The following is a 12,928-nucleotide window of genomic DNA, read 5'->3' on the forward strand; positions in this document are numbered from 1 at the left end:
GAGAGGGCGGGTAGTTTGGGGGGATAGTGAGGGGGGGCGCCAGAGGAGTAGTCCGCACAGGGCACCACAACGCCTAAGGCCGGCTCTGCCAGGACGTCCAAAAAACGCCTATTAAGAAACCCCTATGGACGTCCCGGTACGTCCAGCCCTTCGTGCAGCGTCAGGGACACATCCTGGACTCCCCACTGACAGCAGAAGCCGGCATGAAAGCCAGTAAGCTGTTACATTGCAAACTGCCCGATCGTGCGATCACGCAGTTTCAAAAGCGCGATAGGGCATTCCCTTTCCGGGTTGCAGGAATATCCTGCCCTCCGATGAGGCACAGAGACGCTGCGATCTCTATGCAGGACTTTGAGGACCTGCATATAGATCACAGTGTGATCGGTGCAGGGGGATCGCGGGGAGGGGAGTGAGAAACCATGTCTCTCACTCCCCCTACCGTCCCGAAACAGAAAAGCTGGAAAAAAAAAAGTTAATTCATTTAAAAATTAATATTAAAAAAATCATTAAATTAATAATATAAATAATACTAAAAAAAATTATAATGTGAGCTGTGATGTCATTGTGACATCACTGGCATGTTCAGGAGGTCCCTAGGAGGACCTCTAACCATTTCTGTGTAAAAAAAATATATAAAAAATAAAAAAAAAAAAGTAAATTTTTTTTTTAAATATATATAAAAAAATAATAAAAAAAATTATTAAAAAACCTTACTTCCCATTGCCCTAGCATAAAATCTAGCCAGTATAACCCTCCTGCCCCCGTTCACAACCCCCAAACCCATTAAGCCATAGGCATAAAAATTATACAAAATTGTACACCTTATAGTATGCTCCCTGGTGCTGGGAAAGTCTGGAAAATCTATATAAATTAGGTATTTCTGAAATCAGGACACCTGAATTGATAAACTTGGAGGGGATTTTCCATCACTTTACCTAATTTTGTGAGGATTCAGATTTTAGTTTTTTTTTTCTAATCTTTGCTAGTTTTTACTAAATTTCTAATTCTAAATTTTCAGCTAATCATCCAACTATGGTATCAAAAGAAGCTCTATCTCTTCTTGAAAAAACAATATATAGTTTACATGGGTACACTATTCACAGGAAAAGAGAATCATCGCAAAAACCGACATACCGCAAAAATGGCAAAACTGCTCCAGGCTTTGAGGTTCCAAAAACCCGTGGGATTGAAGGGGTTAAATATGAAAATATAGTTTACATGTGATATTTACTAGTAAAATGTTTTTATTAGAGGGTAGTCTTTTATTAAGGATTTTCTTTTTTTGCTAAATGAATATTCATTTCTTATAATCAAGCAAATACAGTAAATACATACCTGGAAACTCTCCTGATTTGCCCGGAGATTGCCGGGTGAAGCACTGCTTCTTCGGTTCTCCGGGTCAGGACCGGAATCCTCTGGGTCGCAGGAACGGGGTCTTGACACGCCCCGCTCCCCGCCCATTTTCCCTTTTAAATGGGGGTGTTTTCCCTGCCATTGACGGGAACTCTTACTGACATCAGCAGGAACGCCTACTGTCGTCAGCGGGGAACACCTACTGACGTGAGCGGGGAATGCCCCCGACGTTAGCAGGAACACCCCCACAAGGGATGGCTCCGGGTAGCCGGAGCCCAGAACATATATATATATATATATATATATATATATATTGCAAGAAACTGACCCAGGATTTGGTTGTTAGGCAAAAATATATTTATCTTAACATAGAGTCTGCTGAGCACAGACAGGTGCCTGCAGGGTTCAGTCCCAGGAAACCTAGAAACCTAGAACCCCTTACCTTAAACCTAGGAATGCAGATGGGCCAATGTCCCTGAAATTCTTGGAGTTTACTGAAGCAACAATCACTTAAAAAAACTGAGTCTTGATTACATAGAGTGGTGTATTGAGTGGAAGGGTGAATGGACTGGCCAAACTCAACTAAGGTTGAATGCTCCTGCATTCACAAACCAATGTGTATATGTTAAATGGGGGGCATAAGGCATTTCTGTAGACAGAGCGCTCTATGAAATGCCTTTTAACCCCCTTATTGTCACTCTGCCTCCTGAAATGCCTTATACCTCCCTATATGCCACTCTGCCCAATAATATGCCTTTTAACCCCCCTAAATGCCAGAGTGGCATATAGGGGTATAAGGCATTTCTGGAGGCAGAGTGGCACATAGGGGGTCAAAAGGTATATCATGGGGCACAGTGGCACATAGGGGGTCAAAAGGTATATCATGGGGCACAGTGGCATATAGAGGGTTAAAAGGCATATCATGGGGTACAGTGGCATTTAGAGGGTTAAAAGACATATCATGGGGCACAGTGGCATATAGGGGGTTTAAGGCATTTATGGGGCAGAGTGACAAGCCTGGGGGCAGATGTGCATAACTGGGGGGCAGGTTGAAAAATAAAAGGAATTAAAAACAAAATATTTTTCTCAATCATAGCTTTTATTAAAAAAAAATAGTTTACATAGTTTACATGAGTTAACATTTACTGGTAAAACATTTTTCCAACAGGGTCGTCTTATAATCGAGCAAATACGGTAATAAGGGCCACTGTCATGGATACAGACAGCTTTGTTGTAACTGCTTGCCAAGAATGCCAAAGTCAAAATTAAAAGACCCCTTGTATTGATAACATTTATCCTTTTAACATCCATTTGAGATTTAAACTAGGTTTGTGTATTTTTGAGTGAAATTTCATCTGTATGTCGTATTATAAAATATATCTTAAAAGTGGTTCTTCTTTGTGAGATGTTGCAGCCCAGAAATGCATGGCCTGACTAGATGGGCTGAAGCGTTTTAAGTGCCGTCATATTCCATCTTTCTGTGAATGGCGCTGGTGTGTAGATGTGACATTTCTGAATGCTAGGTCCACTTTAATTTTTTAAACCAAGTTTATATTCTGATTATAAGCTTTTCATCATATAAGGCACATTGCGGATATCCCAGTTTCCCTTTACTTTTTGTTTCCTTATTCAGTTCTTGCCATCACTGTTTACCCATTTATGTCAAGCAGTATTTCTACCGATAAGACTTTACCATCTAACCTAAAACTGCACTCGTGTACTACCAGTGGCGTCGCCAGGGGGGCCATGGCCCCCCTACATTATGCTGTGCCCCCCAGTGTGCCCCCCCAACTGAAACGCTATACCATTGACCCGGCCCACCGCCGGGAAACCGGGACATTTGCCGGTGTGCCGACACACTAAACTCCAATTGCAGCCGATGCGGCTGACAGTTTCAAGGCAGCTGTAAAACCGCCTCTGCTGGCCACTTAATGGATTGCCGGCATGCCGATCACTGATTGAGGCTCTTCGTCCCGCCCCTTTGAAGGGGGCGGGCTCTTACGGAACAGTTGCTTGTCACTGCCTGACAGGGAGAAGAGCACGAGGGAGAAGAGCAGCGGTGTTACAGTGGAAGAATGAAGGCCAGCAAAAAAAGTATTTTATTTTAAATAAATAGTGGAGGTGACAGAAGGAGGGACATTAACAAGGGGGGATGCCTTGGCAAAATTAAATAATACACAAAGATGGTGGCTGGGGACATAATTACACATCAGGGTGGTTAGAAGGATGTCACATATATCAATACACAAACGGGGGGGTTAATACACATGGGTATGGGGGCCATTATATAAACCAGTACAAGGGGATGGTGCATCAATACACAAGGGAGGGGGGCTGGCTGGGGGCATCAAATAAATCAATACACAAGGGAGGGGGGATGGCTGGGGGCATCAAATAAATCAATACATAAAGGAGGGGGGGCTGGCTGGGGGCATCAAATAAATCAATACATAAGGGAGGGGGGCTGGCTGGGGGCATCAAATAAATCAATACACAAGGGAGGGGGCTGGCTGGGGGCATCAAATAAATCAATACACAAGGGTGTATTGCAAAAATGCACAAAGGGGGGGGCTGGGGGGGCACAAATACACAAGGGTCAATACACACAAACAACAAAGCAATGTGGAAGGCATTTTTTATACTATTAGTAGGTTATCCCATCCTGATGTGGGGGTCCATGTGGCAGCAGAGCCTGTCCTGGTGTATGTGTTTGGGTGTCAGTGTGGCAGAGCCTGTCCTGGTCATCTGTTTCCTGGCACTTTACTTGCTGTAGAGGGTTAAATAGAACTTTGTAATTTTTATTTATCCAGATTTTGTGGTCACTTCAGAGGACAAAACTTTCTAGGCCTAGAAATCAGTGAGAGGAAAAGTAAAGGTTTTGTGTTATTTACTCTTATTTCAATCTGGATATATTATTAAAAAGGAAACGTAGATGTTGGTTCAGAGTTTGTGAAACTCAATTCTTGATTTCATTATATAGGACGCTATTCCCCTTTGGTTTCACAGGCCTTCCCTGTTAAGGGAGACCAAGTGGTATTCAGCTTAATTATATGCAGCTGTACGCATGTTGTTATCTGTGATGAGGTGTTCATTTGGTGACGCAGTGCTAAGATGGTTGTGTTGCATTAATGGCTAAAAGTTTTGTTGAAGTTTCATATTTCGTTTTCAAGAATATTGTTAAGAATAATGCTATCACTGTTTTGTTGCGCTGAATAAAACTGGACTTTTTCATCTAAAAATTTTTGCAGTAGCAAATGTTTGATTCCATTATGTATAATCTCCTTAATTTATTTGGGCCTTTTAACTTTTTTGATTTCTGGGATTTTAATAATGTGATAAAAAAGAATGATTTATAGTTGTTTGGATGTCAAATAGTGTGTCAAATTCTGTTGATCTATATCTGCTATGCTATGTTTCCATACATTATTTATGTATACCTGCAAATACAGGTTTTTTTTGTCTTATTCAGTTGCATGTGCTGTTTCCATGTGTTGTTTATTTGATCTATACCTGAACTACAGGGTGTAAGTAAAAGAGCGGTATGGTTTAGTGAATGAAGGGACAAAGGGACTCTGGGGATGATTACAGGGGAGAGGACCTTTCAATGTGATGGTGCAGTCAGAAGGAGGGAACGCTGCACTGACTCTCACAGTCTTCCCCTGATCTGCAGTCAGTGTGGCAAATATATTGGCAGCAGGGTCTAATATTAATATATATTGGCTGCAGGGGCTAATATTAATATATATCGGAAGCCGGGACTAATAATATATACTGGTAGCAGGGTCTAATATTAATATATATCAGCAGCAGGAGCTAATATTAACATATATTGGCAGCAGGGGCTAATATTAATATTTATTGGCAGCAGGGTCTAGTATTTATATTCATATTGGCAGCAGGGTCTAATATCGGCAGCAGGGGCTAATAATATATATCGGCAGTAGGGGCTAATATTAATATATGTTGGCAGCAGGGTATAATTTTTATGTATATCGGCAGCAGGGTATAATATAAGTATGTATCCGCAGCAGGGGCTAATATTAATATATATATCCGCAGCAGGGGTTAATATTAATATATATCAGAAGCAGGGTGTAATATTTCTATATATCGGCAGCAGGGGCTAATATTAAAGAATGAAAAATAACTGCCAGTTTAGCTGTTATTTTGAAATCATATTTCAATCACGGTCTTTACTTCAAAGAGATAAGTGCCTATTATGTAGTTAAAAATGCACGTCTAACGTGTGTATGTATGTATGTATATATACATATATATATAGTGTATATGTACCGTTTTATAATTGGCCCCCCTACTTTGGTCCCTGGCCCCCCATGTGCCCCCCCTAAATATGAAAGCTGGAGACGCCACTGTGTACTACCACATGTTCTTACAACAAATCGTTTCTTAACTTCATTTTCTTTCTTACTTTTTGTCTCATGTTTTTCAGTTAGAAAAAAGAAAATATTAACGATCTTTTGTTTTCTACTTGCAGGAGTCTTGCACTTTGTGGAAATCACCGCCGGGGTGTTGATCTGTGTTGTAGCATCTTACGCAGTTATTACTGGGTACACATCCGCAGCTGGCTTTAGTACTTTCAGTATCGATTCCACATACAGTCCTTTTGAAGGCAATGAGCTACAGCAAGTGCGGGAGATGGACATGCAATACACTCAGCTGAGGGCACCAGGAGTTTATGGCGGAGTGGTTTTCAGCATGCTGCTGTGTGCATTTACTATTTTATTCCTGATTTTGGGGGCTAAACCATTACACAGTGTCTCTGTGCGAATCCTCTTTGCAGAACTGATTTTTGACGCTCTTGCGTTCCTGGCGTATGTTGTTGCAGTCGGACTTTACCTGCACTTTATTAAGCAGGTAAACTCAACTGAAATCTGCAAGGCTAAAGAGAGAGAGTTTATGCGGGCCGTGGCTACACCTGGATGAACTGTGAGGTGCAAGGAGGGGATGCAGCTGTTGCTATATTTGGCCTGATTGCTGCTTGCCTGTACCTTCCTAGCACAGTATTGTGTGGTCTCTATATCAGAACTGGGTGCGACTTTAAGAAAAATCATCTGCATTATGAATGTCCTCCTGAACCCTGCAAGCAAAATGAACCCAGGGTTCGATCACGGAAAGAATTAGATTCACAAAGGTTTCATCCTAGCACATTGATATAATAATATATAACAAACAATTGTGTAATTTTGTGCTATATCCTTACTGCCAGTGTTACGTGAAAGAATTTCTCATTTTATTATATGAGTGTGTTATACAATCTCATATACATATACAATATCATAGAATAAAATTTATTTTAATTGAGGCTTACAACATTTAGCTGCTTATAGGTAAAGGTTTTTTAATACCCGTTTGTAATCATGTGTAAATTATTGTAAATATGTAAACTGTTTTTACATAGTGTGAAATGTATGTCTTTTTCAAATAAAGTCAGTAAAAAATACTTTTCTTGTTGAGCTCTGAATGAGAACTCCAATCAAGCCACTACGTATGTTTATGTCATAAGAATTACTTACTATAAAAGATCTACAAGAATGTCCACAATCTCTGCTAGTTGTGTATGTTCAGTTTCGTAAAACAATGCACACTGTGAACATAAAGTGTGTAACCACAGCTAGTCTCAGCAACAAGATGCTAGCAGTCATGTGTTCTTCCTACAGAGACCAGGCCGAAATGGTGGCACCCCTTGGATCCCTTTACTAGGGGCAAATCATCCTACTGGGACCCATATCCATGTGCCCCCTCTTTTCTTCCCTGATGTCTTTCATTCTAAGGGCAGAGGTTTTGGTGCACATGAGTGTACCACTATGTTTTACAGACTTTAAAACTCACAATAGCTTTTAGATGAAAGAGTAAGGCAATGCAGAGAGTGTATTTATAAGTTAAATTGTAAACACACGTTGTGAAAAAACATAATGGTGACAAAAAAGGTGGATTTAGTCAATGCGTTTTTGACTCGGGTGCCATTAGGTCAAGCACTGGCCCTATGTATTACAAATGTTGTCTGATAGATGGAGGTGCTAAAGCATTATTGTAAATGGGATGTTTGCATGAAATCATCACATTAAAACTTTGCAAAAAGCAGAAGTAATGTTAGTACATAAAATGAAAAACATTAAATACATTAAAGCTAAAATATTCAAAATAACTATAAATATATGCAATTATGTTATTTCTGTTATGCGGGACCTAGGACAACACGGATAATGCACCCACAATGCAGAGACGGTAGCGTAGCACAGCACAACGGGTATAGGAAGTTCCACGGTCGAGGCAGGCAGCACAGGAGCAAAGTCAGTATACAAGCCAAAGTCGGGGCAGGCAGCACAGAATCGAAGTCAGGAAACAAAGCCAAGGTCAGGTACACGTAGATCAATCAGAATAAAGTAAATCACAATAACCCAGAGATACACACAAGTGACTCTTTGAACGGGCACTGCACTAATGGGACAGGAGGTTTAAATAGGAAGAAGGGCGGGAAAACTATAGAAACCAAAAAGAAACAAATGTGCGAGACGTCATCGCGACCGGCGCACACTAATGGCGTCGGTGCGATAACAAAAACAATAAACAAAACGGCATCTGCGTGTGCTACACCCGCGAGCGCCGCGGGTGTGCCACACCGGCAGATGCAGTATAAGTCGAGCCCCGCGAACGAGTCGCAGCGGCTCGTTCATTACTACGGGTGCATCGTGGGCATGTCACGGCGGCTCGCATGTTATCATGCGTCCGTCGTGAGCGCGCCACATCGACGCGACCCTCCCTCTGTGCTCGTGCCGCGCGCACAGTACACCGAGAAGACGTGCGCGCGGCACGTCCTCTCTGTGTACGTGCCGCGGGCACGTCACACTGAGAGGACGGGAGCGCGTCATCGCGCAAGCGCCGCCCACCAGCGGCAGACCGGCGAGGGACCGCGGCGGACACGGTAGGTATCACAATTTCAAAGTGAGCCAGAGTGTGCCTCAATAAGGTTAGAGGAGGAAGTATTTTAACTAACTTTGTCACTGCGGCTCAGGTTCTCTTCTCTTAACAAACTGAGCTGAGCAAGTAATTGGACATGAGCCCAAACAGGCTCACTCAACTTTCATCTACTATTAAGAGGTGTTTTGCCACAACAGTATTGGACAGATTCCATAGGACATGTTTGCAGATAGGTCTTTTTTTTATGGGATTGACAATCCTGGCCCGAAATAAATATGAATCATTCCAACTGGAGCAAATACATGGTGATGATATATAAAAAAAGTTGTCATTATTAAGAATGTGGTTGGAATGGGGGCCCCTGGACTTATATGGAAAGGTTATGTTTTTTTTATCTATACAGAAGTTTGCTTGTTGAGTGTATCTGTTGTACTTTGGTCACAGTCAAAGTCCCCTGGCCAGCTCAGAGTTGTAGCACAGAGAACTGTTGACCCGGAAGTTTGCTTGGTGGGGTGTTCACAGTGTTTGAAGGGTTGGCAGCTGGCAGGTTGTTTGGAAAGTGTTGGCAGCTGGCCTAGGAAGTGAAATAATAAATAATAAAGCTGTGCCCAACTCCCTACCCAAAACTTACAGTGTCTAGTGTCATCATTTAGTAGGAAAATGTGGGTGGTAGGCAGTGGCATATAGACCTAATCAGTCAAGGAAACTGTACCAATGTAACCATGTAATCTGTGAAATGATCAGCTTGGTCAGAACGATTAATAGACCACACTCAATAAAGTTTCATTGGTTGGATTTTAGGGCTCTTATAGGAGTACAAGAAAAGTTACCTAAAACCCAAATTCCTTCAGAGATGAGCCTTTGATACTGATGTTCCACTTACTCTACTGGATGATTGAGCTTGTACAATCATAGCCCCCTTTATAACTCATTAATGTATATTTATAAAATGTATTGGCACCCTTATAATGTAAGACATTTCAGTAAATGGACATCTGCTTTCTCTTCTTACTGATGGTGTTTGGGAGATGTTTCTAGAGGTTGCATCTTAAAACACTGTTCCTGCACACCACTAAGTAATAATAATGGTAAATCACCACTAGCAATTGAACCCTAAGATTTTTTAGATATCACCTAAGTGTAGATTGTCTTCTTTAAGTGTTGTTACTGTGCAGCAGGGTGTTTACCCTTCATAAAAAAAGAAATTAAAATAAATTATAAAGAACTTAAAAAAAACTCCCCCTAAATGTTTTTTTTTCTTCAAATGTAAAAACTAAAGTAGTTATCTGAGAAAGAATGCAACAAAAACAAAACAAACATTTAATCTGAATCAATTTTTGCCGTGCACAAGTCTTCTGGTCACTTCCCATCATTTGGTACATGTGTATCAGAGATGGTGAGTGTAGGAGCTGCATGATTTTCTCAAGGCTCAATGTTAATGCGCCAGGATCTTCAAGCCAATGTGGCACGTAGAGACTTGTGAGACAGGATGCAACGTGAAGTCAGAGTGTATGCATGTGTGTAGTGCCTGTGTCTGTTAGACAGTTTAAAGCTTAAAGCATCCAATCAAATCAAATGATCAGGTATGCAACTGACCGAGACTTTCCAGTCCAGTTTACATATGCACATTTATACTAACACACATTTACAAATACACACTCATGCTAACACACGTACACATACATGCTAACAAACACACACACTTTTGGGGAAGATTATAATTTGTGAAACTCTTACTATAACTACCAAAATTTATTAAAGATATCTTCTAAATCAAGACAAGTTCTTTAGTGTATATATACTGTATATAAACACACACACATTTGCCACTTGCCCTAGCACTGTATAGTTATTATAGCTTCTATGTAGAAAATGTATTTTGTTTCCTTAATTGATAAGACTTTTTAAAATTATTTTCATACTAAATGTGTAGGATTTTTTTTTAAAAAAGTCTTCATTTTTCTGAAACAAAACCAAAATATAATTTGTGCCATAAAACTAAAGGAGAGAGGGGTAACTTATGGTTATTAAATGAAAACAAAAACAAAAAAAAAGCCTTTATGTCACCATAAGACTAATTTCAGATTTAAAAAAATTTGGAAACGTATAGGGCTGCTTAATTTTTTTTTTTAAAATAGTTCTAATTTTTATTTTAGCTCAACCTACTACACACAACACCCTGACTCCTTATCATACTACCTAGCGGTGAACAATAGAATGATCCTAGTCACCCAGGCTGACACTAAGTTTACTGTAAATAAAGGAAGTATTTCTATATGTAAGCAGGACTTCATTAGCATTGTCATGAAGCCCACGGGGGCCAGAATGGACTAGAGTGGGCCCTGACAGAGTGCTGAGCAGGGCTAGGCTAAGGCAGGAATTGTGGATTTTAGGGGAGGAGTTTTGGTAGGAGGATATTTAAGTTTGGTGATCACAGGGGTAAGGATCCATTTTGTTTAACCTTACCTGGTGGTGTTTGTCTTTCCCTGTCTATCTCTTGTTGTCTCTCTTGTATACTTGGCTGTTTCTTTTGTGTTCCTTTGCTGTCTGTTTCTCTCTTGTGTCCTGGCGTGTCTTTGTTTTTTGTGTCATTTTGTGTTTGGGTCTGTCTTGTTTCTGTGTTTTTTGTGTCTGAGTCTTTTCCTTTTTATCTGGGGCTCTTTTTTGTGTGCCTGTCTGTTCTTTCTTTGTTCCCCCCTTTTTTCTCTCCCCTCTTCTTGTCTCCTGCAGGTGTCTGTATGGATTTGAGGTTCTGCAGCAGCTGTTGGACCTTGTGGCTGCAGGAGCGACTAGGCCACATGCTGGATCCGGCTGGAATGTTCCTGAAGGCTGGCATGGAGGACTGCAGCAGCGTTGGAGCATAGGAGCAGAGGCAGACCTGAGGAGGATGACGCAGATAGCCCAGGACGGGGCCTGGGAGTCAAAGCAACCCATTTGCAGGCCTTCAGAGGCATACTAGTGTGCAGTGCAACGGCATGGAGGAGGCTTTGGCCCTCGCAGCGTTCCATCACAGCGGGCCAGAAGGGCCCATGGGAAGGCAGTGATTTCAGATGGCCCAGCTGGGTGTCCTGTGGCTGCTGGCCGCTCCCCAGATGGAAAAGGGGGCACAGAGTGCAAGGAGTCAACAGTTGCAGGAGGTGGTTCGGCCTGGTATAGGCCTCTGAGGCCTACCGCAGTGTTTCCCCAGATGTGGGTCCTCCAGGAGTCGTCCAGGGAGGCAGAGAAGCTGGCAGGACGGCCGGGTGCAGCCTGCACTGCGGCCTGTGCAGATGTCAAGGTAGGGAGACACCGGAGAGAGGCCTAGGCAGTTACCTGGGGCAGCTGCCGTGGGGCAGGAGGTTTTGGCTGTGGAGCAGGGGGGCTGGGGAGGCCCCTCTTTTTTCCAATCTCCATCCTGAAGTGGCATATGGGGGGTTTCCGGCTGCAGCACCCCATCCCTTGCACAGACACAAGCAGGCACACCCTAATTGATGCATCCATCAGGATGGGATGAGTTGGTGGGAATCTGCACACCAAGGAGGTGGTTTTGGTGCTGCCACTCCTGCGGTGTTTCTCTGCGGCGGCACAGGATCATACGACCTTGCTGTACGGGACGGCCAAGGGGTCCATTATTAAGGTTTCTTTTTTGCGTGTTATTTCCATCGGGTGCACATGTGTGGGTTGATGCTGAGATGTTTTTCGGGGGCTGTAGTGTGATATCTATGGCGTGTATAGTGGGTAGTTTCCTGGGAAGTTTATAGATGTGCTGGGCTTGAGATTCTTTGCCGGTTGCATTGCATTTGTTTGTGTGGTTCTGGCAGGTTCCGTAGCAATGTTTTATTTGGAGGCAGTGGAATGGTTTTAGGTCACGGTTACTGACGGACAACTGCAGGGGGAAAGCATGGCTCTTGAGAGCTGTCAGTCTAATCGGTGGTTGGAGGGAGGTGGAACTTGGTAGACAGACGTGATGGGGGGATATGATAGTAACGTTTAAATGCTTAAGGGGAATCAAAAGTTAAAGGGAGAGATTTTCTTTTAAAGTAAGTACTACCACTGCAAGAGGACATATTCATAAGCTAGAGGGGCAATGGTTTAAAGGTAACATCAGGAAATATTACTTACTGAAAAGGGTAGTGGATGCATGGCATAGCCTTCCAGCAGAAGTGGTAGATGTTAATACGGTGCAAACGTTTGGCCAGGCATGGGATAGGCATAGGACAGAGTTAGATATAGGATAAGGGCAGGTACTAAGGAAAGTACTCAGATTGGGCAGACTGGATGGGCCTAATGGTTCTTATCTGCTGTCACTTTCTAAGTTTTTATATGTTACGGTGTGTTGGAAATGTTTGTGTGTCCCCCCCCCTTTATTGCCCCCTCCTGTAGCTGCTTCTTGAGTGGGTTGCACAGGCAGCTTTACACAAGGAACGCTTGCTTTGTTGTAGTGTGAAGCTGCATTTGTCCAGGTCGCTTGCAATCACGTAGGGTCATGCTGGGGTTTTGGGGTGAGGGGGTGAGGGTTATCTGTTGATGTGACAAATTGCATCGTTGAAGGGTTGCAGCAGTAAGGCGATGTTGATGGTTGTTTTTTCTGAACGGTGTCCCCGGTTAGCCTGGGGGTCGTGTTAAGATGGAGGGGGGGGGACAAGAGGCATGAGGG

At 42.6% G+C, this 12,928-nt stretch overlaps 1 pseudogene; it reads left to right on the forward strand.

The window, feature by feature from the left end:
• Positions 1-1,571: 1,571 nt before the first annotated feature.
• On the forward strand, positions 1,572-11,251 carry LOC149302528 (MARVEL domain-containing protein 3-like; annotated as a pseudogene).
• Positions 11,252-12,928: the final 1,677 nt, after the last annotated feature.

Source organism: Sceloporus occidentalis, unplaced genomic scaffold, assembly GCF_023333645.1.
Source record: "Sceloporus occidentalis isolate IW3139 unplaced genomic scaffold, rSceOcc1.0.p SCAF_18, whole genome shotgun sequence".
NCBI lineage: Eukaryota > Metazoa > Chordata > Lepidosauria > Squamata > Phrynosomatidae > Sceloporus > Sceloporus occidentalis.